We start from the raw sequence: 27,283 nt of genomic DNA on the forward strand, positions 1-27,283 counted from the left end.
CTTGAGAAGTAAGAGTAACAGTTTAAGATGATCAGTAGCTGTTTGTTAGGGAGATGAGAGCTGGTGTGGTGCCCCCATGGAAGGTGGAAAATCACAGAAGAAGAAATTTCCATAATGGTTCATCATTCAGTACAAGCAACTCTGAACTGTGAAAATCAAAGTTATAAAAATTATAAAGTCTTGAGTTATCTATCTGTCTGTATGTTAGAAAATTCTGATATTTTTGAGCAAAGGCAACACATCATAATGAAAGAACCCTGGCTTGTGGCTCAGAAGTACAGGCACATGACCTGTTTCTACTTAATGCCTGTGGTGTAATTGTGAGGTTATTGTGCCCATCTGATGCCCAGGCTATTCAGCCACAATGATAATGTCTTCATTAACCGAAGCACAGGACACATGTACAGGGAATCTTTCTTACCAGCCACATGCTGTCAGTGGCCCTCAGTCCCTAGTGCTTTAGACCAGTCAGATCTCAGGTCTGTCATGTGAGCATCTCATTTTCATGAATATAGGGGTTACAAATATACCTCACTTTGAAAAAGTCATAACGAATTTCCAATTCTTCTGGATTCCGTCTAGGAAAGAGCATTCTGAGAAACTCAGAATCGGAGACATTATTCTCCTGAAATCTGTCTGTGGCAGAAAGAAGAGTTGGTCCTCAGTAGAATTGACTCGGCAGGAAGAGAAGGAAGAGGAACATCGGGTCCCCTTAGAGACCATGAAAACAATGAATGGTGGGTCTGCTTGGGCTTTGGGAGGCTATGATAAAAGGGAATGTGGGAAGATCAGTAAACTGAAAGGAAGGAAATGAATTTGCAGACATGATAGGAGGAAAAGAAAGAAGGAAGAGAAGGAAGGGAGAAGGAAGAAAAAATGAAGGGAGAGAATGAAAGAAAGGAATGCAGAGAGGGAGAGGAGGAAAGGAATGAATGAAGGGAGGGAGGGGAAGGAGGGAATGAAGAGAGGGAAGAGGTAGGGAAGGGATAGTTTGGAGAAATGAATGAATAGAGGAAGGAGAGGGAGGTAGAAAAGGAGAGAAGGAAAGAAGAAATGGAGAAAGAGAAGGAGCGATGTCTACTATTTATTGACCTCATGCTATGTGTCTGGCACAGTGCCAAGCTCATGAGCTATTTCTGCCACCTCCTACCATTTGGTGCTTTCAATAAGTTACAGATAAGTATGTCACAAGCCTGAATCAGAAAAGCTAAGTGTCTTATCCAAGGCCACACTGATTTTTCTAAGCCACAGACTTGTCTCTTTCAGTATAACACGCTGTTCTCCCCTCCAGCCTTCTACTCTGTACTGACAGTGGTTACTGGGAGCCAGGAACAATAGAAAACTTAGGCCCCCTGAAATAGGTGCATCTTCTCCTCAGGCAGCAGTCTACTATATTGGGGAAGTGCTATACTGGGCCACCCTCTTAGTCTGATGGACTCCTTTCTAATCCTGCAATTTTAGGGCTATTGGACAACCTGGCATTCAAAAGATGTCATGAAATGGGTTGGTATGCTAGTGCCTTCAGACAGTTTTGTCCCTCTTTAAGATTATACATAAAGTGAAGGCCACTGTCTCAACTCAGGAGAAGCTGCCCTGAATTCTCTTGCCCAGGTGAAGTGTGTCTCCTTGATGCTCTACAGTTCCTCCTTTCTGTGCCCACTCTTTCTTGTATCGCAATGATCTACTCCTTACAAGTCTGGAAATGTTATGTTACAACCAGCCCTTCCCCAGGGATGTCAAAGGCGAGTTATTTGAAGCTCAGAAACTATAAGATCACAGAGCTAGCAGATCCCAGATTCAAGATTTAAACTTAAATAACTTGGCTGTCACTACAGAGGCTCTAAGCTTGTTTCATCTCAAACTATTTTTTTTTAACAATAACCAGGTTTTATGGACTCCTGTGGAATATGTACTTTCTTTATAGTTAACCTCAATCTGGATACTCATGGCTGGTCCCCAAGAGTCTTAGGGTGATGGAATATTCTGCCTTTCAAAGAGAATGATCTCATCATTCACTCACAAGTTTGCCTTTCAATTAACTGAACACTGTGGCTCTTTATTTAATGTTATTTCTACGTAATCTAATTTCAGCTGCAGGTTAATGGACCCTTGGGGAGTTACAGCTAGTTCAGTTTCAAATGAATTTAGCAGCATTCCTAGATTATTGGTTGTTAATGGGATCATCCAGCTGTTTTGACTTCCTTCCAATCCTTCCTGGGGTGACTGTAGAGGAGATGACAACAACGGAGACAGTGGCCTTCACTTTGTGGTCACTGGCACTACTGGCTCTCCTTCTGCCACACTTGGCTTCCTGCCCACAGAAAATTACATATTCATAGATGGACCCAGGATTTTCTCCACTGATTCTCAGTTGAAGTCATGCGTTGAGCACATAATATGTCTCAGGTGCAGAGTTTTGCCATTGAAGATCCAGGGAAGGATCAAGCTGTGTGTGAAAAAGCTCTTAATTTGGTTGGGAAAAAAAATCACTAAAGCCACCAAGCTTGTAGTTTCCTCATTTTCATTGTTTGTTGACAAAGTAGTTATCCACAGAATGCTCATAAATTCATTCAAATAACATCAAATGCAAATCTATTCGGGAACATCTTTTACAGGTGTTGCATGTGCACACATATGTGCTTACATGAGTTTATGTGCATCCTATGCATGCAGATGCTGACAGAGGCCAGAAGAGGAAGGAAGTCTGGATCCCCAGAACCGAAGCTACAGACCCCAATAAGAGTAGTAAATATTTTTAACTGCAGAGCCATCTCTCCAGCCCTGAGTATCTGTTTTTATAATAATGATTGTAAGCTCATGGGAGTTTACATTTTCTTAAGGGATATGTATAAGTTAAGGAATACAACAATTTCCAGTGGCTAGTCAAAAGGAAGAACTATGAAAGTACAGAAGAACTGTCCTTACTTGGTATTGAGAGGTCATGCTAAACTTCTCAGAGCTCTTTTGAATTCAATCTAAGATTAGGCCTAGGAGTCAGTCAGGAGAATTGGCAGAGTTAGGAAGGATCAGAACCCCGGTCAGACATATCAGCATTACCACATATGTATGCAAGTGATAGAGATTAAGCCACAATGGGGAACATAATATTTCCTGAGTGTAAAACACAAAGGGTCTTGCAAGCCTGGGAAAGCAGATTCTACTTCCTCCTGTGGACAACAGAGCATATGAGAGTCCTCACAGATGAGTGACAGAAAGATTTTGGCTTCTGATGAAGTACTGACCTGTATCATGTAGTTGTGCTTTTGTATGCAAAACTGGATACAATGCAACTAGACCTAGAAGAGGATGTTCTAATGGTAGAGATGAGTGGGATGGTTTGCAGGCATGTTGGAAACAAAAGTCATAAGATATAAAAGAAGAAAAACAAGTTCTTCTAACTGTGTTAGCCTTTAAAAAAAAAAAATAGAAGTCATTTGGTACCCACCTAATGGCCAGGGTATGAACTGGAAACTCCTAAATACATGAAGATTTTCAATATTGGAATACTAGATCAGTGCTCTTCTGCATGCAACCTCCCAAATTTAATATTTGAATAAGAATAATTGGGAGATGCTGATAGTACAAGATATCTTTGACTAAAGGCCTTGGGGTGATTCAGTATTCAGTGGCTCATGTGATACTTTTCCCAACAATAAAAGTTGGGCTGACTGGATGTTTTTCATTTTACTCAGATAAAAGCTTCACCATCATAGGGTTGTTGAATTATGTCTCAGTGGTGGAATATTAATTGCACTGGGAGAAAGGAAAAATCCACAGTTCCTCAATAGTACAGAATGGTAGCCTTCCTCACGCTGCTTCATGTGTGAAACGGCTTCAGTGCTCAGAGAAATCCTTAGACGAAATATGTTTTACACCTTTTTAAAGCATGAGAAGCCTTCACTCTGGTGAAGGTGATGTTTCTCGTTTTCAGGAACTCACACCCACATTTCTGCACTCTGATGTGTGAGCAGAAGAGGAAGGGCACAGTGTCTGGAAGAAGACCAGCATCATTGGAATACCTGCTTTTGCCCAACCGTCCCTGAAAGTGTGGGGAGGTAGTCTTTCCAGAGTGAAGAGTGGGTGTGAAATGTGATATGATAAACCACATGCCAGGGCAATTGCAATGCTCAAATCGAAGCATCCTGTGCCCACATCTCTGAAACTCTGTCTCATTTTCTGCAAGAAGACATGATGTCTTGCTACCCTCATGCTTCTGAAAGCTTAAGGAAAGTCTGAGGCTCGGAGCACAGAATGTGTTTGTCTGAAGTCACAGACTGGTGGCCGAGGAGCAACTGTGACCAAGGTGTCTGAGAGCCCGGTGTTCCTGTCCTGCACCACCATAATAATGCCTAATTCCTTGGACACCCCTGTCAAAATAATCTGCTTTATGTGGTATTAACTCTCTGGCTTTCTCTTTGTCTCATGTGATAGTTTAGGAACCACTTAGAAATGAGCTTAGAATTCCTCACACTCAAACAGTCCTTGCTATAGTTTGGATCTAGAATGTTCACCCAAGGTCATGTGCTAAAGGCTTGGATTCCAGCTCATGAACTTACAGTAAGTGATTAGCTCCTGAACGAATCAGCACATGAGTGGGTTCCTAAAGTGATGTGCCATTGGCTAGTGATTAACACTTCGGAGGTAGAACTTCGCTGAAGGAAGTGAGTCCCTGGGGCCACACCAGAATATTTTCTCTTCATACCACCCTTCTCTGGTTGTATGACGTGAGTGGCTTTGCTTTTCCATGCCTTTCCATCAAAATGTATTTCCTCAGGACAGGCCCAAGGACAGTGGAACCAAGAGTCAGCAAACTGAAACCTTTGAAACAATGAACTGAAACAAACCTTTCCTCTTTTAAGTAAATTTACTTGGGTATTTTGTGGGATGAGAAATGAATTAATATAGCACATATGTAATTATAAATATTAACAATAATTTTTTCATATATTCTGAACAGACTCCCCATAATCCCATTTCCTTCCACATCTTCCCTGCCTCTCCAACCACCCAACTCCATGCTCTTTCTTTCTCTCTTTTTAGAAAACAAACAGGAAAACAACAACAAAAACAAACTAGAAGCTTAAAAAAAGAACTTTTAAACTTTATTCGAATTCCAGTTTCACACCGCTGCAGACTGCCTCGCTCAGAAAGACCTTTGTAAGGCAGTAGACTGAAGGAGCTATGCAGTCATTGCCCACTGTCTTACAAATCCTGAGCACCTAAAGCGCAAGGACTTGCTCATATCGGATCTGTAAGCCCTCTGCACCTCAGCCTTGCCGAGCATTACAGACATGCAACAGTGCTGCCAAAATTAAATATACCAAATAAAACAAAATGTGACTTTTGTTAATTCTTCATTGCAAGAGAAAGGGAGAGAGAGAGAAAGAGAGAGAGACAGAGACAGAGACAGACAGAGAGAGAGAGAGACAGAGAGAGAGAGACAGAGAGAGACAGAGAGAGACAGAGAGAGAGACAGAGAGAGAGACAGAGAGAGACAGAGAGAGAGACACAGACAGACACAGACAGACACAGACAGACACAGAGACAGAGACAGAGACAGAGGCTGAAAACTTGACCGTGCTACATTATGGTATGTCAAATTTGAGTAAAAGAGTAGAGGCCTCTGCTCCACCAGCACTGTTTGTCCTGGCAACAATTTAGTAGCACCTCAATGTTCTTGATCCTGCTTGCCCAAGATTTTTGTCATGCACAGGATTGAAGATCCTACACTGAGAACAAGTACCAAGCCTAAATCCCAACTCTGTCACATGGTTACTGAAGTCCTTGACTAAGTATTGGCTTGAAGCAGGAATAATAGATCTGAGGCACCATGTAGCCTCCAACAGATAGGAGCTCATATCGAACAAGGATGGACTCCACGTGGCCCTGAGAGTTTCCCATGTGCAGCTTCCTCCTGCAGCCTCGCTCTACCCACTGCTTGCTCCATTGTCTGTCAGAACTAGTCTGCTCAAGGGTTCAGCCTACCAGTGTCACTGCATAAAGAGAGTAAGTGGGTTTTGGAGAACAGGGAGATAAGTTTCTTCAGACTTCCAGAAAACCCTTGACAGTGACACAAGTCCACAGGAACAGTCCTGGCCAACGTGCCACAGAAATGACTTGCATAATCCCATGTTAAAGCACAGAGCAGCTGGTGCATAACCTCCTAGCAATACATTTTCTCTACTACACCTTTTCAAAATGCTTTTATAAATTGTGTTTGTTTGTTTGCTTGTTTGTTTTTGTTATGCATATTGGTGTTTTACCTGAATATATGTCTGGGTACAATATGTTTGAGATGGTTGTGAGCTGCCTCATGGCTGCTGGGAATCAAATGCAGTTTCTATATGGAAGAACAGACAGTGCTCGTAACCACTAATAAACCCTAGTGCAACTTTTTGAAATGGAATTAGGAGATCTAAAAGGCCTGACTGGCTGGGTCACTCCATGAAGGAAAGCTACCCTGTTATGTCCGTGGAGCCTAGCATGAAAAAGCATTCCATCTTACTACGGCCAAGCTCTCTAGTTTTGGGGGTTATTTGTTGCTGCAGGATACCCTAACCTTATCCTAACTACCATAGAAGTACAATGTTTATTAAGCATCCTATGATTGTCAGCTTTGAACGAGGCATTTAGGATAAATGATAACACAGTCACTCGTGGGTCCTGTTTTCATTTAGATAATAAATGAAGAAGGAACAAGCAGACAATTATTGCCTGGTGTGATAAATACTCAACTGCAATTTGCTCTGAAAGAATTGAGCAAAGCCTTACTGTGGTCACGTAAGCTTTCTAGAAAAAGTAACATTTAAGCAAGATCTGAAGAAATAGTACTTCTCTGAAGAAATGAAGATGGCTGTTTTAAAAATTAAATGATGTGCTATGTAGCATAACAGTATGCCTTATACCATGATGTGTCCTCAGTACCAGATGACATGTCTCATCTTAATTTTCCAGGGACCTTTTCTTTGTTCTAGCTTTCACCTTATCTGAATAGTCCCAAGTGCTGTCCTTCTCCCTTAAGACTCAGTGACATCTTTAGAGACAGTACAAAACAGGTGTGAGTCATTGAATCTCGTGACTTAGAGAATGTGTCTTAGCTACTGAGTCACAGAATTGCACAGTCACAGAACATTTGGATAAGAGATCAAAAAGAGAAGGAGGGAGAGAGAGGGAGGAAAAATCTCTTCTTGGCACACAAGATATCTTGAAGCAAGTTTATAGCAGGCTGTTAAATTCAAAGCCTCTGGCAAGTGCCACAGGTAACACATGAGGAATTCAAATCCAGATTCCCAGTGATAGAACTCAAAAGGAAATGTCAGGGAGCCTGTCCAGGGAACGTCATCCACACTGCAGTTGCAAAGAAAGTCTAAGTGATGGAGAGGGAAAACCTTCAGAGAGGTCTGCAAAAGTATATTTGTGCATTTTGGCCTCTGTTGTTCACCCCAAAGCTCCAGGAAGTATCCTTTACCTTGAGACCCACTCTTAACCAAGGAAGCAAAGAGGGGAAGAGGGCCAATCACTGATTTCTAGATGGAACCTGAGAAATACTACTGCTTAGAAACATAAGGTTCCTTGGAGCAAAGGCCACAACAGCATTTTCCAGAAACCAGTGATGCAGTGTGGGACTTTTTCCATTGAGAGGGGTCCAGAGCAGGCACCTTGAAATTAATAGTATGAGTTGTGGTGATATCTCATTACTAAAAAGAAAAATCAGAATTCTAGCAGTTAAGAAAGGAAGGAAAGGAGGCATCTTCCGAAATGCAGTTGCTTCTATCTGGGGTGAGGGACTTTCAGAGGGTTTTGTAAATGTAGGATGTCTGAAGTATCCAGGAATGTCAATGGTTCTGTCAGATCCTGGGATGACATCCAAAGCAGATCTTCCCACTTGTCCCTTTCCTCTCATCCCTTCCATCCCAGAGAATTAGAAACAGAAAGAAGTTGTCATTAATGAAACAGTTGAAACATAAGTCAGATATAGAGAAACCCACCACAGAGTTCCCATCTTTCCCCACCACTGGCTATTACAAACAAATCTATGGCCAAGAGAATGAAGAAGACTCACTATAAAAATCTCCTCTTGGGGTAAGATGTTTGAGTGGGCACTGGGATACTAAATCAAGACAATGGCTGGAACTTAAAATGGCTTAAAAAGCTATGAGTGAGTTTGCGTTGTTTTTATTAGGGGCATGAAAAGGTGGACCTACTGCATAAATTTCAAAGAGGTGACTGGAGAAAGCAATAGAGAGTTGTTTTAATTGCTTTTTCAAGCTGTGCTTTTTTGACCTGCATTTTATGGATGTTATTTCATCACTTATAAGCAGCAAGGAGCAAAGATCTCTCAAAATTACTTAGACTTAAGAAATGTTAAGCATGTATCAATTGTACACCATCCATTATCCTCCACTTAGGATGTGAAAAAGTCTTTTATGTTTTCCTGATTTTAACTGCCTTGAGTTGCTAATGAAATATGAGAAATATTTGTCAAAATCTCTTTTGAAAAAATGTTCATGTGATTATTCATGTGGGAACATGTGTGTGCAGGTGTCAATTCATGTAAAGGGGTGGGGTGCGTGTGCATGTGATGGCCAGGAGTCAACCTTGAGTGTCATTCCTCAGTAGCTTTCCATCTTGTTTTTGCTGCTGTTGTTTGTTTGTTTGTTTGTTTGTTTTTGATTAGCAGTTCTTTGAGGATTTTGTATTATGTGTCTTGATAATATTAACTTCTTCCTCTACTCATCACATATCTATACCCTTTGCTATCTACTCAATTTTGTGTCCTTTTTTAGCCCACAGATTAATGGATCTAGAATTTTGAGATAGGATCTCTCACTGGGATATGGGTCTTGAAGGTTAGGATAGGCTGGCTATATGACCTGTGAGCCTCAGAAGTCTTCCTGTCTTCACCTTCATATCACTGGGCTTCCAGGCACACAAACCATGCCTGGGTTTTATGTGAGTTCTAGGGTTTAAATTCAGATTCTTGTGCTCCCATGCCAAACACTTTATGAACCTGATCTTTATATTCAACCCTATAATCTTTATGGATACTCTTGTTATCACTATCTCTAACACCAAGCTGGTATGGAGGGATTCTCACCCAGGTAGGTTTCAAGAATTGATTCCTTAGGAATGAATATAGCAGAATGAGAAAACTGTGTGATAGACAACTGCCTCACTCCATCCTAGGCCACTCTGAAGAACTCTGAACTTGACCAACTGCTACAACCTAGGTATAGCTGAGTCCTCTTGTTGTGTCCCATTCTTAAGTCTCTCTTACTGTCTGAGCACTGAAATACACACATATATCACACACATATGCAAACGATGCTCTCATGCAAACATACATGCACATGTATAAACGTGTATGAACACACATGCATACATACTGATGATGCAAAAAGCCAGAACTCTCACCTTAAATAATGTTTATTCTAGAGTCAAATTTGAGTGACTATGACCCAGGACAAAGGTTCAGTTTATTCTAAATTCCATCTTTCAACATGGGAACGGTTTCATAATGTTTTATAGTTTTACAGACCAAAGACAGTAACAAATCAGGTAAGTTTAAAATATATTGGTATGTATATCAGAGAGGTGGTGACAGCAAGAAAGGTTTTCTGCAGGACTCAGATGCTGATGCCATTCTTAGCTTTGGAGTTGGTAGAAGGTAGTGGTCTGTTGACTTACGAGATTTCAAAAGGCTTTTTGTCTGTTTGCTTTGTTTTGTTTTTTAATCTATTAGTCACAGAGTTGGTAGAGGAATGGCTATTCATGGGACTAAAGCTAGTCTAAGATAAAATAATTAGTTCTGGACTTGCAGCATCACAGTCTCTCCACATCACGATAATTCTAACAGGAAACATCAGTCTCTCTCTCTCTCTCTCTCTCTCTCTCTCTCTCTCTCTCTCTCTCTCTCTCTCTCTCTCTCTCTCCTGACACAGCTTCTTCCTAGAGAGTTTTGTCGATGACAATCATTCATACTCCTGCATACGAACATGCACATACACACACATCAAACTTTCTCCTCTCTATCACATCAGAAATTATACCAGTGTCTGGAAGGAAAAGATTGATTTCTTTAAAAGTTATGACTTGAAAGGAAGGATATTTGTGGTTATAGAAAGAGCAAAACACATCTGCCAACACTTGAAACTTACATTGCTTTATTAAACATTTTTCCTTTCCTACAGTACCTCTCCATCTCCTTCTCCCTCTCCATTCCTCGCTCCCTCCCTCCCTCACCCCCTCTCTACCTCTTTCTGTGTTTCCCTTTCTCCTCTCCTTCTCTTGTCTTCCTCTCCACTCTCTTCATTGCCAAAATTCTCTTCCAAATCCCATCTCTTTGTATACTCTTTGACTCCTTTGTCCAAAAAAGACTGAGCTTCAGCCACAACCAGCTACCTAAAGATTTACCCTGCCCCTTACAACTTCTCGGATCATCCCACATCATGTATTGTAAAAGTTTACCTCCACTCTCTTTGCTGTATGAAAGTAAAGATTGCCAATGACTCTACTAGTTTAGTAAGTCAGAGCTACCCAAGCCTCTTGGATAATAATACTACTAATAAACCTACATTCTCTTCTCTATCCGTTCTTGTCACGGATGTGCTGCATGCATAGCCTCACAAATCATCTACATTGTATAACAGTATGGGAACTCATGGAAGCCAGTCATTTTCCTATTTTCATGTAAATGTAGGTTTGCACGTGCGTGGGGACATCATATGTGTGTGGAGGAAGAGATATCCTTGTTAACATATTCTGTTAACCACTGAGCCATCTCTCTAGCCCTCAAAGAGAAGCTACAATGGTTCCACTGGGACTCGAACCCAGGACCTTCTGCGTGTAAAGCATATGTGATAACCGCTACACTATGGAACCACATCCGTTAACATATTCTAAAGCTGGAGTTACATGCATGCCTTCAAACTCAGGTCCTCATGCTTGTATGGCGAGTGCTTTGACCATAGAGCAATCTCCCAAGCCCTGGCTACTTATTTTTGATGTATATGTGGGATTTAAGAATTAAACACACCAAAATCACATCTCTTAAAATCATAGTCCTTTGTCATCAGCTGGAAGAATAGGATGAATTTTGAAACTGAAGTAAGCTTCTATATCTATATTTATATCTGTATTCATTCCACAAGTGCATCAATGACAAAAAAAATCTCTGCAAAATTTTAAGAAAGTAAGAGACTTGGAAACTAGAATATATTTCAAGATATAAAATTAAATTGTATTTTATTACAAATGGAAATCAGAATAAAGTATAAAAAGAGGCCATCAGTCTTTCAGGACCTCAAAGGTGATGATAAAAACAAATAAAATGTCTTTATCTATTTAAAAATAGATGTTAAGAATCCAGCTACATATCATTTCCTGTCTGTTTCTGCAAGGGCAGGCTCAACTCCCAGGCAGTTAGCTCCATGAAGCAGTATTGATACACTCTTCATGTTCTATGAGGCACATTTTTTCCATAGGAAATGTTACCTAATTTTGATGACTTCATTTGACTGATTAATATGTCAACTCGGCACCCATATCTACGAATCTAAACCTTGACAGAGAAAGATGCAGCAAAATCCTTTGGATTAAAATAAAAATAAGCACTAGTCTTTAGCAAAAGAAACTAGGGGGTGATAGGCATTTGGCCAGGGGCTGTAATAAGAAGATAAGGTGGGGTCTAGTATATCTATCTAACCCCCCCTCAAGCTACAAATCTACCTGCAATGTAGTATAAACCAGAAAGAGTTCTATCAATTGTTCCTTTAATCTTTCTGTTCAATCCACATCTTCTTTGCCTCTTTACTGTTCCATGAAATAAAGCTGATACAAATAAAAGTTCCTGAGTGGCCCCAAAGATAGAAGCAGAAGCAATTATCTTGAGACAGGAGGGAAGAGCCTTAAAGATACGTAGAGAAAATAATTTTCCAAAAGCCAAGAAACTCAAAATCAGCCTGTGCTGGCTGGCATGGGAAGTCATTCTGCACATATTGGTGGCTCTCACACAGCTAGTAGGCTGAGGATGTGATCCAGGTAAGATTTCCAGGAAAGCGAGCTGAAGTGAGAAGGGATGCCTCCATATCCACAAAGCAGCTGATGATTTGGAAGAAAAAGAATACTCAAGAGGTGTTCTTTGCAACTCAACCTGGAGAAATGAGGGAAAACTTTGATATAGGCAGAAATAAATGAAGGACAATTTTGGTCTGATGGAGGGAAGAGCATTTGCATAGCAAAAAGATAACAGAATGGATTGTGGTATAAGAAAATGAGCATCGGATTTGTAGTAGTTTGACTATTTTTAGTCCATGGGAAGTGTTACTATTAGGAGGTGTGACCTTATTGGAGTAGGTGTGTCTTTATTAGAGGAAGTGCATCAGTGTGGGGATGGACTTTGAGGGCTCCTAGTGCTCAAACCCTGCCTTCTGTAGGAGACAGTCTCCCCTGGCTGCCTTCAGAATCAGCTCCTCCTCCAGTACCATGTCTTCCAGGTGCCATGCTTCTGGCCATGATGATAATGGACTGAGCCTCTGAAACTGTAAGACAGCCCCCAATTAAATGTTGTCCTTTACAAGAGTTGCCTTGGTCATGGTGTCTCTTCATAGCAGTAAAACATAAACTAAAACAGTATCAATACTAAGTAATATTCTAAGATGCAATATGGAGTCAACCTATCAAATATTTTATTCATGGACCTTAACAAGCATAAAAACATGGATTTGGCATGCTCAATCTACCCCTTCCATCACTGAGCACAACTAAGTCTACAATTCCTTCTGATAGATAATATGTCATGCGAGTTGTGTCTTTTTACTCTTACTTTCTCAGAAAAAAAAAAAGAATGTGCTCAACCAACAGCTCTCTTTTTAAAATATATTCTCTCTCTCTCTCTCTCTCTCTCTCTCTCTCTCTCTCTCTCTCTCTCTCTCTTTCTCTTTGGTCTAAGAAACTACTTGTAATCAGCTCAGTTTTATATATTTCATTAACACTGTGTCTAGAAGCATTTGATATTAATTAGTTTAGCCCTGGACATTTGTTCCATGGAGCTAACACAGTAGCATAGAACTCCCAGCAACAGAAACACACATGGTACTTTTGCATCACTGTGACCAAAGTCCCTAAAAGAAAGAAATCTAGAGAAGGATTAATTTGGCTCACAGTGTCAGAGAGATTTTAGTTCAGAGTAGGTAAAAGTGACTGTGTATCTAGTCTCCAGAGCATGAGGCTTATGTCAAATGACATCATGGTAGACCAGTAGGCAGAAACTATAGCCTGAAGCAAGGGCAGACGTAACTTTCAAAGGCCTGCCATTAGTGATCTACCTCTGACAGCTGAGCCCCACCTCCAAAAGGCTCCATAGTCTTCAAAAATCCCATCACCTGTGACAAAGTACTTCAAGCAAGAACCATGAGGAAAGTTTCAGATTCAAGTTATTACATGCCATTCTTGGACCTAAAGACTTGTGCATTAGTTTAAATTCATAAGAGCACATGGCCTTAACACTCATATTCAGAAGTCTGGAGTTCAAAGAAGACCTTGTGAGACTTACGGCAGTCTATTGGCTGTTAATCTATTAGTTGTTAGCTAAGCCCTATGAAATCAAATGGTGGTTTATGTACTTCCAATGTACAGTAGCTCGGAATGAACATTCACATCCCAAAGAAGAATGAGATGTCAACAGAGGACTGCACGAGAGTAAGACAAAATCCTAGCAAGAAAATATCAAATCCTATTGCTTCATGTACAGCCACCAGGGTATACAGTTGCATGTTATAAAAAGACACAGTGTGAACTCTGATGGTCTTGAATAGATTTGTCCCCATGACTGCACCACCTGCAGCAGACACAGGTTCCCTTCTTGACTAGCTTCACTGGAATTCTGTAACTTTTCTCAATAGATGTTCTATGCTTATATATTCACTGCTAACTCTTGGTTTCTACAGACACAGTATCTGCTCAAACTCTTCTCTCTGTAAGTATATATTGATTGCTATTGCTCTGTTTCCCAGCCTGGGTGGTGAGATGCTGGCATGAATGCCACAGGAAAAGGCCATTGCATTTTCAACCCTGGGGCACGTTTCAAAGACATGCCAGAAGTACATGCCAAGATAGCTTGAGAGAGAAGGGGAGAAGACAGATGGGGCTAAGCAGAATCTGAAAGAAGCATTCACAGTTCGGTGACTGGACCTGAGTGGCAAGTGGAAAATGGAGCCAAGGATTAGTTTTTGATCCACAAAGGGGTGGGGTGGCTTACAAAGGGCTCAGGCTAGAAGATGTAGGACTCTCAGCTCTAGCTTTCCTGTTTGCCTATTCCAGAATTATCTTCCTCTTATTAGACTCACACCACCAGACCATTAACCCAGTCAAAACTGGCTGCAAAGGCACAGACTTCCCTTTGTGAATGCAATCAGAAACTGCACTATGGAGCTGCAGGAGAAGATGTCATGAAGATAGTCAGGACAGTACTATTCTCCTCCCGCTTCTATTTGAGAAACTTTCCAGGCTTTTGCTACCTGGAGGTTGAAGACTAAATCCCAGAGTTTGCATTTTTATATAGCTAATTAGAGCAGGCATCTTCCCATCCATTTACCTAAGTAAACATCTCCGACACCTGCTACTTACCAGGCTGTTGTAATAAAAGCTTAAAGAAGCACAGTCTACTCTCAGGAAGCTTATGGTCATCCCTCACATTTACCACCATCTGGTCTTGTTTCCCTTTCTGGAATATCTCCCATACATGATACCCACTTGAACAGACCATCCCAGGCTAATGGGTGTTCTCAGATCACCTCAGTGTCCTGAATAGACTTCCTCAGGCAAGTGAAGCCTGGTTTTAAACCTATTTCTGTTGCTTCCTGACAAGTTGCTTAACATTTCTGTGCCTTGCAAGGTTGAAGTAAGGACTGGATGATTTGGATTAAGCTTCTGGTGAGTAGATCCACTCAGGAGCCATTGTTTTTACTACAATACTTTTCTTCACTCTTCTCTCTGTACCCCATTTGCATATGCTCTCAGCTCAAAGGGACTGACCCTTTGCTCTGCCTCTCCCATGACTTGCAAGCCTGGCTGGTTCTTCCCAATAGCCACTCTTAGCTTACCTCTCAGGAAGCAGCTGAGGCCTAAAATGCTGTCCTGGGATCACAGGTGTGGGGCTCCCCTTCCTGCATAGGCTGTAACTGGGGCATGATTCTTGTCCTATCTCAGCACAGAAGGATGAAAATGGACTTAATGTTATTCAAGTCCTACAATGGAAAACCTAGGGTGTTATAGCCTGATATACTAGACTTCTGAAGTTAGCCAGGATATCTAATGTTCCCCAGAATTTCAATATCATGATGTTTGTCTGCTTTGTCTCATAAATTCCCTGAGGGTCAATCCTGCCTTCACTGACCCACATTCCAGTATTTCCAGCCCATTCTGTGCCTAAGGCAGAATACGGAGACTGGACACTTAATAAATCCTGTACAATAACTGTTATGATGTCAGCCCTACACTAAAGAGGACTAATAGCAGTCAGAGACTGTTTAGGTCTCTTTCCATAAAACAAAGAAATCCATCATCATCACCATGACCATTGTCATCATCATTGTTATCCCCAGCATCAGCAGCACAACCACCAATACCACTATCATTATAGTTAGCAACACCACCATCTGCATCACCATCATCACTATCATCATCCAACACGACCATCACTACTATCATATCACCATTATAACCATCATCTCAACACCATCACAATAATTATCATCATCATCATCATTATAATCAGCACTATTACCACCATCATCCTCCTCATCATCATCATCTCTATGGTCATTTGTTTTCATCTCTGTGTTAACAGTACATTGGTTGACACAAAGTAGACTTTCAATAAATGTTCCTTGCTGAACTGAATATAATTGACTCGTGCTCAGATTTGAAAGCAATTCAGCTAACTTTCATTCTTTACAGAATTAATTGTTCTCTAAAGAAACCATAAATGTTTGCAAATCAGCAGATAGTAAACTGAACTAAAATCCTACAGAAGACATATTGATTTCTACTTTGCTGTCTTAGTTAAGGCTTCCATTGCTATGAAAAGACACCATGACCAAGGCAAATCTTATAAAGGACAACATTTAATTGGGTCTGGCTTACTGGTTCAGAGGTTCAGCCCATTATCATCAACACAGAAAGCATGGAAGCATCCACGCAGCCATGGTCCTAGAGGAGCTGAAAGTTCTGTATCTTGATCAGAAGACTGCTAGGAGAAGACTGACTCCCAGGCATCTAGAAGGAGGGTCTCAAAGTCCACCCCCACAGTGACACACTTCTTCCAACAAGGTCACACCTACTCCAACAAGACCACACCTCCTAATAGTGCTACTGTTGAGCCAACCATAGTCAAACCACCCACCATATTCCCCGTAGCAGACTCTGCTTCTCATGCAGTGGAAATTCTAGGTCTTTATTCTGTAGCTTGCCTAGACAACAAGGCAGTTTGGGCCAATGGTGCATACAGAGAAGTTTCCTGAGCTTGGGACTCTGGTATAGAAATGGATTTTTAAAAAATGGATTAAAAAAAAAACTCTCAGTACCTATTCCTGCCATTTTCTTTGGACATTTTTATCTTAGGACCATGCTGCATTTCTTGGGTTTCATTAATACTGACTAAATCAGCACTAAAAAATGAATCACCACCTCTGGACATCTAATTACTAGGCAAAGAATAATCTCTATTGTTTAGGTCATGTTTGGTTGAATATTATTGCTTCTAGTTAAAATCCTTGATATACTTGTTAGAGTTGACTATAGCTGTGGCTTCCCTTAGCTGTGAGATGCTGTTGTATGCGTGCAACTGCTGCAGAGCTTGTGGTTATGTTGATGGATGCTTGCAACTCAGCATCACTGCCTTTGAGAGGCCAATAAGACAAACCTAGGCTCTATAGAGAGACAAGGAGGGAGGGCATGGGTTCTACTGTGCTTGGGCTTGTGGGACCAAAACCTATCTTAGCTACTTTCTGGCTGTAAATACATGTTAGCACAGGGTGTCATGATGGCCTACCATAGACTGGCAGATTTAAAACCACAGGAATTTATTTTTCACAGTTCGAGCAGGGGATTCTAATATTAAGGTACTTGCTGATTCAGATTCCCACGCAGACTCTCTTTCTAACTATTGAAGGCTGCCATCGGGTTGTATCCTCAAATGAAAATGAGCTTTCTTGTTCCTTCCTGTAAGAGCACTAATTCCATCATGAAGCCCAAAGGCTCCATCTCTAAACACAATCACATGCAAGATTAAGCAACATATGAATTTTGGGGGGTGATAACTTCTCCTGAAAACTGTAATTTATCATTTGTTGTAAACAACTGAGTCCACAGCAGAGACTTCAGGCATATATTAGCAACCTGACACTCAATTTCCATATCTGCAATGTACAGCAGGGTAGCTTACCCTAGATCCTTGTGGCGAGGAATGGAGTAAAGCTCATAACACTCTCAACACATTACTGGGCATAAGGTGAGAACACTATTACTGCTGGCTGCCTTTTGTGTTCTCACTCTGGACTTATTTGAGCAGCAGCAAAGCGGGTCAGAGGGAACAAGAAAAGAGCATCTTAAAAACCATCAGGAGCCTGATTTGTGGAGACTACTCAGAAATGTCTCCAATCTTGAATTCTTGCATTAAATGAGCCACACTCCATACTTGTATCCAGTCTGGCCTTCTTGCCTCCATTCCCTGACTAGTTGCAAGTTACTCCCCAGAGTATTGCATTTTTGCAGATCCTCCTGATTTTCCTGTTCCTGTTCAGGTTCTCCTTCTCTAACCTCCCTGGACATCCTCTTCTGGCCAACCTCAAAACTGTACATTTGACAGTTAAAATCTGCTAAAGTGCAAACTCAGCACCAACTACAGTCCCGGCAGATATAACAAAGTGTGTGAATGAAATGCTGCATGCTCATGAAAATAGAATTAAATTTAGTGGTCAATAAAACCTTTCTATGCATCTGTACACTTGGTGTATGAAATAAGGTAATTTTGTCTGCTCTTTTGTTTTCTGTAGGATAAACTGGGTGTATTTGTTACATCTACCAGACATTTTTTCAGTGAACCTCTCCTTTATTGCTGCAGAAATGAATAGACCATTACTATCTTATTTGAATGAGATCATGCAAAGAAACAAAACATATGTTTAGAAATTCAGGAGGCACAATTAATTATTCATGAGCTAAATTAGCAATCATAACGGGAACTTAGAAGTGAATGATGATAAAAAGAATTACACGTTATAGGTTAACTAATGCAATTTAAAGGATACTTAGAGGAAAATATGCTGTCTTAAATCTATGTATTGGAAAAAATTAAATATCAAAAGGTGCACGTTTAACTTACAAGTTAGAAGAAAAGATAGAGACTAAGCTAAGAAAAGGAAAGAGACAAAGCAAAAAAAAAAACTAAGTAGAAATAAGGATGTGGTAAATATATATGTAAATATTTATATATCTATATAGATGTATGTTTTTAAGATGATTCATGGGGCTAGAGCGATGGTTCAGCACTTAACAGATCTCACTCTTCTTCCAGATGACTGGAGTTCAGATCCAAGCTCTCATGTCAAGTGGCTCATAACTACCTGCAATTCTAGCTCCAGGGAATCTGACAAGTTCTTTGGGCTCCAGCAAGCACTTTCTCAAATGTACTCACACATGTGTATAACACACACACACACACACACACACACACAGAAACACAACCAGATCATTACCTGTACCCTGTAACTTTTTCAGGTCCAGAGAGGATCCTTATCTATGTGTGTGCTATCCAGGTGAGTTACCTAAAACCTTTGCCCATGCCGTCTCTCCATGCCTAGGCCCAGTTAAGAGTTACACGAGTGTAACCAGTAGAAGTTTTCTCTAGGTAAGTAACCCCAAACTCTTGACCATGCCATCCTTCCATGCCCAGGCCCAATGAGGAACCATATCCACATGCTATGTGAGGGAATTTGACTCAGATCCCTGCCCTTGCATCACTTTCATATGCTCAGACCCAGCTGGAAACCACATTCATGTACTCTCTTGGTTGTCACTGAACTAGAGTCAGGAAAGACTTGTTAATGAAATCAACACTGAATATCTGAAGAACTGACCTACAAAATCTTCATACTTGATCCGAAGTCCACTAACCTTGGGCAATAGCAAAACCAGACACAGTCTTTCACTCAACAGAGACAGAGTAGATTCTCATATCCTGTATACAGCTGACTAAAGAAATTCATATGCCCAGGTCCCATCACCAAAACACAAACAATATGAAATATAAATACAATTTTCCTCTTCTCCTGCAAAGACCATTAATTCTACAAAATTGTTACATAGATTAACCCCAGGACACAGAATTTAAAAGAACAATTATAATCATTTTAAAAGATGCCACACAGTTTACTGAAGAAGTCCAAGGAAAGCAAGCACTCAGCTGAAGGAAACAATAAAGACAACTTCAGATTTGAAAGCTGACTTCATTAAGTAGAAATACCTGGTCCTATTAAAAGGATTCAAAACCTGTAGCTAAAGAGGTCATAGGCCCTAGGGGAGAACCCAATGCTCTTGTGCTGTTGAATGGATATAGTATTAAGAAGGACTCTTAATGATGTCAATTAACTAAGAAACTTTCAACCATGCGTAGAGAACAAAAGGCTATGAAGTGTTCATCCCAAAATTGGACACAGCCCTCACCACAAGACTCAACCATATCTGCAGAACAAAGAAGCAGAAGGATTGTAAGAGCTAGATTTGGTGAAAAACTAGTTTTAAAGGTGTTTTCCAGATACAACAGGGAAGATGTACATATGAACTCATAGCAAATATGACGGCATGCACCAGAACTTCACAAGCTCCCGCCAGACAAAACTCCAACAGAGTAAGTGGATATGGAGGTATTGGCATTTGATAACTTCTAGGAGAGGCAGAGTCTATATTATTTAATGATGTAACACCCTGCCCCATAGGCTGACCACACAGCAGAGCGGGCCCTAAGAATATGAGCTGGCAACACAAACTGGACTCAGTGGAGGAAAGAAGAAGTCATCTCAAAGTTGGTAGAAATGAATGAAGTGGTGTTGGGGATGATAATAAAGGAAGATGAGGATGTGAATATGTTCAAAATGCAGTAAACAAATCCTCAAAAAATAATAAAGACTATCAGAAGTTGAAGGATTGAGTTCAACCCCTGTAGTCCACGTGAGAGGAGAGAGTGAACTTCCTCAAGTTATTCTCTGATCTACACACACACACACACACACACACACACACACACACACACACATACACACACACAGAGTACTAAAAGCCACTTACTGTAAAAAAGATTCAATAGCATCATAATATTTGTTTACATCTACACAACCAGTAGAGTGAGACTATTGTTATAAATTCTGTGTTAAGATTATCAAATCTGTAACAATTAAAGTCAACTTGCATATAACTTTTTACTTCAACAAACACATTGAATAAAGTAATTAAGAAAGGAATTCATGCTTGGTATTGTAAACCAAGCCAACTATCCATGACTGGAGACTCCATAGGTCCTAGAGGAGAACATACTATTGCCTTTTTCCTAAACCAATCTTATCTCTACCCATATTCTAAATGCTTAGCCTTATATTCAGAGATATTATATTCAGTGACTCTCATCTCTCTTCATTTTTTCAAAAGTCAGAAGCTATTATAGAGATCAATAATGGATCACATTGTAGAGAATAATGATTATGTGGTGCCTATCTCCAGTCAGTACATCTACCACACAAATCCCATACCTAAGACTCAGGGATCTCAACAGTATGATTACTTTCACAAGAACTACATAAGGACATCATTAAAAATACCAACATGGTTGAGGGAACTGTCACAAGGCTCCACCCTTGAGCTGTAGGCAGCCAATGTCTGTAAACAAAAAAGAGAGGCTTGTCTGTTTTCTCCAAGGACAAGCCCACTGACAGGTTACCCAATCCCAAGGGGTAAGCCCCAAATACACCCATATGTGTAAACAAATTGGATATATATAGATATAATATAGATAATGACATATAATATAAATAGTATAATATACTCCTGCTGACTCCAGTTAGTATGTATGTATACATATACACATACATATACATATATATGCATATATATGTATATATATGCATGTGTGTGTGTATAATCATTTCTAGAACCAAGAAAAAAAACCATAATTCTCTGGCAGGAAACAAAGACCTTGGGTTTCTGTGGTTTTTTGCTCTGTAGCTGATCTCTTCAGTGGTGGGCATGAGAAGTTACACCTGTGGAACCTCTGGAGATGTTATAATACATCAGTACTTATTTAGGCAAACACTTCTAATGTATAAGATCTCCTAATTCACTTACATGGTCTCTTTCCTTTGCATCTGATCTACCAGTGGGGTGATTTGAGGTTAACCAGCTGACCGTTATATGATCTGTTACATGGACTGTGATGGATAACACTGCTTGTTGCCTTGATGGACTGAGAAACAGGTAGATGATTAGTGAAACTCACCTCTAGGTGAGACACCTCTAGGTGTGTCTCTGACGGTGTATCCACTGGATCATTAGGACTCTGGCATAATAAATGGTTCAATCCACTGATACACTCAAACTTTGAATAGATTATTGAGGGGTAGTGGAACTGTGGAAGGGAGAGCCCAGGTAGAAGATGTAGGTTTCTGATGCATGCTTTTGAGAGGACTATCTTGGCCCTGAGCCCTTTCTACTTTGCCTCTCTCCCTGCTTTCTGCCTGCTATGAGGTAAGCGTTCCTCATCATCACGTTCTTTTGTTATCATATTCTGCCTCATCTTTGTTTCAAAGCAATATCTTCATCTGAAGTTAAACTGAGGCTTCTGAAGCCATGCCTGAAACAAATCTTCCCTTTTGTCAGTTGTTTTTCCCAAGTGTTTGGCCACAGTGACAATCCCTGACTAATATAAGATCTGTCATCTAGGAAGAATCCTAGTATGGTTATTATTAAATGTCAGCTTAGATGGATCTAGAATCACCTAGGAAAGACATCTGGGCATGCTTGTGAGGGATGATTTAGATTGAGTTAGACTCTGGGATGTCTGGAGATGTCTAGATGAAGTGAATTGAAGTGAGAAGACCTACCTTGATGCATGCATATGCTTGGCTTCTTGACTGAAATATTGGACAAAGGCTATGCACACCAGCATTCATTCTGTGCCACTTCCTGTGCGTGTGATGTGACACAATGCCTCAAGCTCCTGCCACTATTACCTCCCCACTATGATATACTGTACACCTTGAACTGTGAGCTTTCTTATCCTCAGTCCTCAGGCATTCAGAAGATACTTGTTGATAATCCACATATGCACATGCTTACCCACCTCTACACATGTGCGCATGCAGCATCAAAGACACAAGCATATGTCTCTTGTTTTTGGTTCCAAGCCTTTGTCCCACTTGTCCCTCTTACATGGACTCTCCTTCTGTCACTACCTATAAGTTGATTCCTCATCACCGTCCTCTAAGGACTCTCTCATGTGCCACCTTGGCTGGAACCTCCTCTTTAGAATTTTCCTGGCCTGTCTTCTGAGGGAATATGGAGTTGAAAGCTTTGTACAGCAGTTTCATGACACAGGTGTTCTGAGGTCACCTCAAATGATGGGAAAAGTGCAGGTGACTGATACAGAAATATGAGTCAGCCTTACATTAAAGACAATCTGCCCTTCAACAGCTCCCTATTCCCCGTAGGAAGAAACTAAGCCTTTAGCTTGAAGACTTTTAACGTTCTAGGACTAGTGTAACACGGTGCCAAAAACTACATGGCTTAAAAGAACAGAAATATATTCTGATACCATTGTGGAGGCTGGGAGTGAGAAACTGAGGTGTTGGTAGACTGTTCCTCATCTAAAGCCTGCAGGGACAGTGATATCATAAGCCGATCCTTTGAGTTCTAGGCATCGTCTGCAACTCTTGCTATTTATTCCTTGGGGTTCTGTCATTCTGACCCCTGCCTTGTCTTCAATAACATTCTCTTGTTAGCCATCTTTCCCATAACTATATTTCTCACTGATTTTAAGACCAATCATTACCCAATTGGATGCCATTTTAAGCAATTATATTCACCAAGATCTCAGTTCTAGATAAGATCACAATCTGAGCTTCTGGGTGAGAATAAAATTGTATTGAACACTCTTCTACCGGATCTGGAGATGGAGGATGTGAGGATCCTGTGTGCTCCCTGTTCCATGTGTGCTGGCATGTCCATCAGTGTCTTGGCTTTCTAGGATGGATACATTTGCTGACTTGAAAATCCATGTCTCTTCACATACTGTGGTGTCTTGAGGGTCAAGTCAATTTGGGTTTTATTTCGCGTCACTGTTTTTCACCTTTTACTATCCAAAGGGTAACATAGGATCAGATTCATGACTAGTGCCCAGCAAATGCATGCAGAATTTGATTTTTGCGAGACTGGATAGTAGCATCTCCACACTTACCAAGCTACCATCCTGCTACTTTCTCACTGAGGTAAACATGGGTACTGGGTTCTGTCTGCAAGTCATGTGTCCTGTGGCCATAGGATAGTCATTGGTCTGCTCTGGCTACACTTTCCCATATAAATGAGGGGCATGGACTATAGTACCAACTTTCATTTTTTGATTTCTATTATCTTAAAAATCACATGGGCCACATTCAGGTAGAAGGAAGGTTATTAAGAGGTATGCATCAAAGACTATTTAGGGCAGTTTCCCTGAAGTGCATCAAACAACTTCAATTCACCACCATGAACATTTTCTCCTTTAAACAGATGTGCCTGCTGCTCCTACGAGGAGCCTTTCCCCAGTCTGCCTGGCAGGCAGTCAGCGTGGTGTGGAAATTCCTCTGGTGAAGATTGCCAGGGATGCCAGAGAGCAACAATAAACACAATCTTTTCTCTCAGACCCTTCATTTAGATCTGCTTTCTCTTTGAATCTCAATCAGTTGCAGAGGGCTTTGGGTACCTTGCTGAGGAGGTGTTTGGCAAATCATGAAAGGGCAAGGGCTCCCCAGAGAGGATATTTTCTCTCATATCAGAACCTTTCAAAACAGCAGGAGGAGTGAGCAATGGTGAGCAGGCTTCCAATCAGCTCCTCTCCCACAGAGAGGAAGAGGGGACAGAATTCTCACCTTCAGGCTCTGTGAATTTTCAGTTTGGAGAAAGCCTGTTTCTTTCCAAAAGAAGACAGGACTTAGAAATCATACTTCTCTGTAAGCCTTCTATCACCACATCCGACATCCCAGGCTACATGCACCTTCTTCTCTGTTGCCACAGTCCCTCCAGCTTGTTTTGTTGACAGTATTTCTATACCAAGTTATTTGTCCCTAGGCTTCAACATCCTTCCCCTTACGCACTGTTCTATATAGTTTCTGTTTGTCTTCTGGGTTATTTTCTACACACCTCTGTATTGATTTCTCCTGAAGAGGTCTTGGGATTATGTCTGGCAAGAAGGTAGTTCACTGGGCAGGTGATCCCAGGAAGTATATATGAGGAACAGGAGATGTGAGAGGTGAACAGGGAGAAGTCAGCAAGAATGTGTACTGAGATCTGGACCCATGTAAACCTCTGAAAGTGAGATGCAGAGACACAGTGTGTATCCTTGAGTTTGGCAGTTGAGTTTAGGGAATTAAATGTTCTGCATTTTGGATTGTCCCACATAATAGGCAGATGAATAGCCCAAAAGTGGTGAGAAAATACCCTTTGTTCAAAAAGCAGAGAGAGAAAGCTCCTTTACAATGCAGGTGTACTCATGAAGTGGGTTGAGAAAATTCAGAATAAGGCTGTCTACAACATACTTCTCATCTAGTTATCCTCCTGGTATGTCCACCTCTGTGGGCTCTATTCAGAACTGCTCATAGTTTTCCTGGCTGGTTTTCCCTGGGTTCAATTAACAAGAATATGCAAAGGACAACAGATGTTTGAAAGAGAGACACTGGGTAATCATTTCCCTGGTTTGCTCTCTGCACTGCCACGGTGGCACTGCCATGTGTCCCTCATCAAACAGCCATTTTACCTGCAAGTTGTCTTTTCCACACTGCTTTCTTTCTCTGGGACTGATATCTTCTACCTCAGTCCTTCAGACTTAAGAAATGTGATACCTCACATCTTTCCCAGCTTTGGGCTACTTTACCATTCCCTGTAGATTTTTCTGTAAGTAGGTGTATTTGTAACTAAGGTCTTTATTCCTCCAAAATAACCATCTGTTTTGGTCACGTTTTTATATGGCTATGGCAAGAAGGAAATTATGGAAGAAAGACTCCGTTTCCCTCATGATTGGTAGGGATACAGTTAACTGTGGTAGGGAAGACAGTGTCAGCACTGGCTTCTCCCTACTGGGAGCTTCCTCTGCCTATGTAGTCAGGGAGCAGGAAAAGGATTACAGAACTAGTTGCCTTTTCCTAGACAAAAGGATGATACTACCCCCTTTCAGGGCAGGGCTTACTCTCTCAGTTAATCCTCTTTGTAAACGCCCCCACAGAAACATTCAAAGCCTTGCTTCACTAATGCCCTTCAGGAGTTACTATCTAATCAACTTCACAATAAAAATCCATTATCATGTACAGTGCTTGTCCTGTTCTTCATCCCATGACTGGAGCCTTGTCTTAATCACCTGAGCTGTCGTGATTCATCCCTCTCATTATCTCTGGTTTACCCAGCAGAGGAAGAGCTATTTACAGGGAGTTTCTGTCAGCTTTATATCTTAACTCTTGGGTACATCATACTAGAGAAGCCTTGTGGCTAAATTTTAGGGTTTGTTCTTTATATTTCAGCATCCCATAAAAGGTTTCTAATGCCACTTTTCATTGACAGTCCACTGTGGAGCCATAGCCAAGAATGGAGACTTGGCATCTTTCTCCCAGCATCCCATAGTATGCTCAGAATGTCTTTCTCTTGTTCAGTTCTGTTTCCAATGCTGATTCCATGTAGCTGCTCAGGCACCCACTTAATGAGGGGTCTGTAAACCTGCAAACTCTTCAATTTCAATTACTTTTATTAATTCTTTCAAGAATACATTTTTTTCCATACAATGTATCCTGATCACATTCACTCCTTCCTCCTCCCAGACTCACCCACACCTCTCTACCAACCAACTTCATGTTCTCTATCTCTTTTTTTTTAAATCCCAGAGAGTAGTGCTTTTAAAACTTAAAGTGCTACAAATGAGTACTTCCTAGAGTATTCTAACTAACAGTCAGATTTTCAAAAAGAAGAAGGAAAAAAGAAAAAAGAAACGAGCCTACATTGTGATGTAAAATCTTAGGAAGACGGGATGTTGTGCACTGTGTAGCTTATCAGAGTGCCCAGCCTCAAGGTCTCTATGAAGCACTTCTTGGATATCACTAAACAAAAAAATCATTCAATTTTATGCACTTTAAAAAAAATCAAACTTTATCCACTTAAAAAAAAAGTTAAAGACAGTATTAACAGAGAAAAAGAGCCACACAATGTTTTCAGAGAGCCAAGGTCAAAGATAACACAGTGGAGAGTATCAAAGTCACCAGGTTCCTTCCCCTTCCTACTGTGTGTCCAGCGCCACTCGAGTGGGCCTTCACTCATGGCAGCATGAACGGCATGGTCTGAGCCACATCTGAGTGGAGCTTTCAGTACAATGGCTTGGCCTGGCTTCATCTGCATTGTCTTCAGCCTTAAAGGCAAGTGTGTCCTGCTCATGGGCTACAATCCCTGAAAGGATACAACACAGAGAACAGGATGAACAGAGCCAAAGCAGGTATTGCCAAATCACATCTGTCAGCATGTGTTGTGATACAGAAACAGGCGTCTATGGTGAGCAGCTAAGACTGTTTGCTACTTAGCAGATGAGTCAGATGTGGTATAGGTACCTCACCTTTTATTTTTTAAATTAATTTTATTTTTTACTTATTCACTTTACATCCTGCTCACTGATCCCCTCCAGGTCACCTCTTCCCATAATCTTTCCCCCACCCTCTCCCTTTCTCCTCTGAGCAGGTAGGCCCTCCTGGGTATCCCCCAACCCTGGCACATCAAGTCTCTACGATGCTTCCTCTCCAGCTGAGGCCAGACAAGGCAGCCCATCTAGAAGATTGTACCCCATATACAGGCAACAGCTTTTGAGATAGCCCCCACTCCAGTTGCTCAGGACTCACATGAAGACCAAGCAACACATCTGCTACATGTGTGGGGAGGCCTAGGTCCAACCTGTGTGTATGTTCTTTGGTTGGTGCTTCAGACTCTGAGGGGCCTAAGAGTCCAGGTTTGTTGA

General features: G+C 41.1%; 1 non-coding gene and 1 pseudogene across 1 annotated transcript; both read right to left on the bottom strand.

Annotated features, from left to right (window-relative positions):
• The window catches only part of LOC114625901, a 59,422-nt pseudogene extending 43,726 nt beyond the window's left edge, over positions 1-15,696 (bottom strand).
• Trnav-uac lies at positions 10,809-10,881 on the bottom strand. The gene has a single exon. It is a non-coding gene; the product is annotated as a tRNA-Val (tRNA).
• Positions 15,697-27,283: the final 11,587 nt, after the last annotated feature.

This window comes from Grammomys surdaster, unplaced genomic scaffold (assembly GCF_004785775.1).
Source record: "Grammomys surdaster isolate TR1022 unplaced genomic scaffold, NIH_TR_1.0 224, whole genome shotgun sequence".
NCBI lineage: Eukaryota > Metazoa > Chordata > Mammalia > Rodentia > Muridae > Grammomys > Grammomys surdaster.